Here is a 5,599-nt window from a genome sequence, read left to right as displayed (position 1 = left end):
ACACAGTTACTGTTTACGTGTATATTATAATTTATTCCTCTCTCTCTCTCTCACTCTCTCAAAATATGCTTTCCAAACACAAATTTCCCCACACAGACTCGACATCAAATACTTCACCAATACAAACCCATAGTCAAGACCAAACCCACAAAGAAAAACCCACATCTTAGCCACTCCATTGCAATGAACATAGCCATTGCCACTACCAGGGCTTTGACAAACCTTTGCTTCACTCCAAAGCCATCAAAAACATCAAGCCGCTATCACCAAAAATGAAGGAAGTTGTCACATTAGAGGGTGTATAATCTAAAAAGTTGTCATATTTACACATTTTTATCAAAAAACTACCTACATCAAACATGCAAAAACTGTGTAAATATATATTATTCCTACAATAATCATGTAAATTTACATTGACACTATTTATTTTGCATTTATTTTTTATTCTTTTTTTACGTATCCCAAAAATGAAGGAAAAGAGTGAATGATTGTTATTGTGTGTGAAGAAAGAGAAACAATTAAAAAGTAAAAAGATAAATTTATATTTTAATGAAATGTAGTTAAAATAAATATTCTGATATAAAGTATTTTGAAAAGTGAGTATGTAAAATAGAAAAATAAGTTCTTATATTAAAAAAGACTGAAATTTTTGCATAAGTTGATGCAAATACTCTAAGGGGGTGTAGATACTCAATTTTATACCAATAATTTAACCTTGGATGGTGACTAAAACAAGTACCCAAAAGTCGTAACTGTATTTCATGCATTAAATCATTCATCACATATCATAAAAATAAGGGAGTGTAGACACTCAATTTTGTACCCATAACTTAACCTTGGAAGATGACCAAAATAATCATTCAAAGTACCCAAAAATCATTATTGCTTTTCATGCATTAAATCATTCATCACATATCATAAAAATAATCTTAAGATTCTAACGATCGCGACATATGCCCAGTTCTCAAATTAGACCGTCGGATTGAAAGACATCACAAGATCAAGTTTTCACGGTCTGTATGCATTCACTTGGGTGGAACTGATCACACATGATTAATTGAAATTAATTTTGATTTGGTTAATAATTAAAATTAATTAAATGAATTTACATGTTTGTTTAAGTATTTCTCTTAAAGTGAGATTTATTGCATGGGATTAAAATAATTAAGTTGATAATATTTAAAGACTGTAGATAATTAGACTTTTGAGATAATTATATTCAAAACAATTATTTGAAAAATCCTAATTATCACTTTGGGATGAAGTTTATCATGAAAATAACTTTGAAATTCGTCCAAATACAATTTTAGACTTGGAAAAAAGTTCAGAAACGTGCTAATCAAGTAGCAGATTTCAGATTCACATTCCAGGGCACTTTAGACATAGTAAACATCAAAATTCAGACTAGGTTATTTCTAGAAAAGTTGTAGAGAATCGAATTTCCCTTCTGCTATTAGAATGTTAGCTTAAGGTGTGTTTGAATACAGCTTATTTTGCTGAAACTGAAAACTTATTGCTGAAAGTACTATAGATAAAGGTAGAAGTTAGTTGAAATTGTATAGTGGGGCCCATGAATGGTATCAAAAAGTATAGTGGGGTTCATGAATAGTAGCAAAAATAAGTTGAATAGTAAAATAATTTTAGATTTCCATCCCAATCCAAATGCACACTTAATCCAAATTTTGAGTAGAGAGATATGATCAAAAAACTAAAACATGTTTAGATATGAAAAATTAGCTTACTCTTATCTAAATCTCATTTTTTTTAGGATTTTCCCCATATGTCTTTTGCTTATTTTCAAGTTGATATGACTTAATTTTTAAGCAACCTTAGCTTATTTTCTAAGCAACTAACACCTCTATAAATATAGGAGGTCTCCCAACGTTCAAAAAAAAAAAAAAAAAGGCTAATATGTCTGATCCTTACACCCCTCGCTCCCTTTAAGAATTTCTTTTCCTTTAAGTGACCCTATTTTAGATCTCAAAGAGATTCATTCCCTTTGATTTCTAAAATAATCCCCTCTTGTGGATTACATTTATGAAGGTATGTTTATGGGTGCAACATGTAGTTGTTAGTGTGCTGCTTTGGGGAGTACGCCTTGGCCTAGTGGACCGAGGCGGAGAAACAAGGAGTCACCGCCTATTTTATGGTTTAGAAACCATGAATATAGTGTCCTTACATGGTAGGACTGATCTTACTATGGGTTTGATATTTAGGTACGATTTTGGGAATGTGTTAGGTACCCAAACTGCCCGACCCATGGGTGTGGACATAACGGATGGGAGTCGCTACCTAGTTTTTGTAATGGTCTAGGAACCATATATATAGCATCCTTTCGAGGAAGAACTTTTTTGATCTTATTACTAGAGATATGAGTTCGGAGTTAAGGTACGGTCTGGAGAAGATGTTAGGCACCAAAAACCACCCAACCCTAAGGTTGGCTTCCTGTCATTGTGTTTTATGTCTTTACCCTATTAAAGGCACACTCAATCTTGTTATCTAACTCACACATACATTAGCATACATCTAAACACACAATATGACATCAATCACCCCTAACCATACATCTATCAAGGCAATCAACCAAAACCTAACATTCATCTATCATGGCACATCCTAACATACATCTAGCATACATGTCATATCATCGTGGCATCGCATCACACCACAAACCCTAATCATGCTCCTATCTCACATCATAAACCCTAACATACATCTAGCATACATTTCAAACCAACCTAGCATTCATCTAACATGGAGTAACATAAACCTTAGCATACATCTAGTGTCATGTCATCACATCCTAGGCAGAAGCATATTAAAATCAAGGAAGAAGCAAAGCCAACAAATCATGTCATCATCCAAGACATTAAGAACACAAATGTATCATTAGGAACTCTTCTACTTGATCCACAATCGATTTACCTCCATCAGTCAGTAAGGAAAAAAAAAATCTACCGATAGCATACTTCTTTGCACTAGCCACTTCGATATCATATTTTCTTAGCAGAATTATAAGTTTTATCATATTAATTTTAGAAATGATCAAAGATAATTCAAAAGATAGGAGTGACAATTTTTTTTTTTTTGGAGAAACAAGCACACACACATAGACACAAGGGTCGGGAAAGGGGTTCTAACACAAAGACACACCACAAACTCCACTCAAAAGCCATGTAATTTTTATGGGAGAGTGAGAATTGTATTCATCTTTTGTATGAGGCTCATAAATGGAAGCCTTAGAAGGATTCTTCTCAGTGAGGAAATAAGCAACTTTCACTATTTGGATTAAGATGTGACACTCACTCTTTTTAAAGTGATTCAAGCTCTTAGTTAACTAAACTAGTAGCCAATACAAATCTTCTTTGGTTTGTCTTCCCCAGGATACAACAACTCAACAAATGTCGTATGACTAGGCTAGCAGGTAGTTGAATCCAAGGGGCCAATTTTATTCCAAAATTTGACACCTCCTCCCTCACCTACCCTTAAGCATGTATCTAACCCTATATCTGTTCCAATACATTATAACCCAATAATCACCACACTTAAAAACAATAAAAAAATTCTCTCTCATTTTTAATGTGAGATTACATATTTTGCTAATTCTTTATCTTCCATATAAATTTCCACATATTTACATTTAAGTTTCCAGTTTTATTCATTTTAATTATTTAATATTAAAATGCTATAACATAATAATATTATTATTATTAACTAAAAATTTATAGGAGAAATGAGAAATGCTCAATCTTGTTTTGAACAAACCAAACTCGTTTTTGATTTTGGAAAAATAAAAATATCTGATTTTTATTTTTATTTTCAATTTTGAAAACAAAAAATAAAAGTAGTTACCAAACATAGACTAAGATTTTTTTTTTTTTTTGAGTTGAAGACAAATGAGATAAAGGTATTTTGGTCTCATCGGAAAAAATTAACTTGTCGTGAATGTTTCCCTTATCCATATAAACATGATAGATTCTTTTGAGCATAAATTTGACAAAGCTTGTGCTAAATGCTCTATAAATGTTAATCCAACTCTTAAAAAGAAGAGAAATGTTACATCTACAACCCTTTCAGAATAAATTTTAGGTGGTAAGTTATTGTGAAAGTATTATAGACATAACATTTTTCTTGAATTAATTAAGATAATATACAACATTTCTCTCAAATTAATATAAATATATATATATATATGTATATGTATATATATATAACCAAAACCTCTGAAAATCTCACAATTTTTCATATCAGCACAATATTTAAAAAATAAAAAATAAATCATTATCATTTTTTTTTTAAATAAAATTATTTTTGTTTAGTCCAAACTTAACAAGGAGTGAAACTTTATCTCCAAATTTAATTAATAAAATCCACTATTAAGTGAAATATGAAAGTATCACCATTTTCTATATACAATAAATGAGGACTTTTACAAAGCAAACGCATTATAAACCAACGTGAGTTCTCATGCAATTGCAGTCGTGCCATATGTAACCACATAGAAAAGCTAATCAGCGGCTCTTACCAAAAACCACATACAATCCTATTCCTTTCCTCTCTCAAATTCAATTCTCCACCGCAATCTTAATTCCCTCTATATATATCACACGCATTGTACCCTTTTCTTCAAGATCTCTATTCCTCTTCTAACTCTTCCATTAGTGAGTAGAAGTCAATGTGTCTCTTACATTTGGGTATTTTAGAATTGTTTTCAAATGATTATACCAATAAAAGTGAATGTGTATAAATTTTGTTTAAGGTTGCTACTATTGCATATATCTTTTCTTCACCTCACCATATGAAAGTATGTTAATTTCTTGGGTAGAAAACTTATATATATTAAGAGAAGGTATGGTTTTCATTATTTCAACGTAGCTCTTGCTCAACATTTTTTAGCGTGAGCACATGCTAATAAGGTTCTTTTAAAGTTTAGACCTGTTAAAATTTAAAACTATTATTTTATGGGTTCGTGTACTTTTTTTTTTCTCTTTGAATAGTCATATATTTTTTGAATTATTTCAATAAATTATTCTTTGATTATATATCTTTTTTGGCATTTTGGAAATTTTAACATCTAAATTTGTTTACACACATACACATATAATTTGTAGGCGCTAAATCTTTTAATTCCCTTCAATAGTTATAACCATGGATTATTCTTTTTAATATAACCCCTCTTTCTCTTATATTTTTTTATTGTTTAGTCATATATATTTTGTTTTGTTTCAATAATTTTTAAGTAATGAATTATCTTATTCTTTAATATTTTTAGGTCTTTTAGAAGTTTTAATATTTGAATTTTTAAGTTATTTTTTTGCAGTATCTAAAACTGTCTGACAAATTTTTTGTTAAGTCATTACACATTCAAGCATACAAAAGCAAATTGTAATACAAATTAAAGTCATACAAGAGCAAATCATGCAATGGTTTAGTTTTTTAATCAATTTAAGTTATCTCACAAATAGATAGGTTCCCGTATATAACACGGGTTAGCGATTAGTTAAGATAATATACATTAGGATGGTGGAGCAAGGAAAAAAGTATATACTTTGATTTTTTTTTACCGCCTGTCACTTTATCACCCTTGCAACTCAAGACC

This window comes from Quercus robur, chromosome 10 (assembly GCF_932294415.1).
Source record: "Quercus robur chromosome 10, dhQueRobu3.1, whole genome shotgun sequence".
Lineage (NCBI taxonomy): Eukaryota > Viridiplantae > Streptophyta > Magnoliopsida > Fagales > Fagaceae > Quercus > Quercus robur.
The sequence above is the reverse complement of the archived record's forward strand: the minus strand, read 5'-3'. Positions refer to the sequence as shown.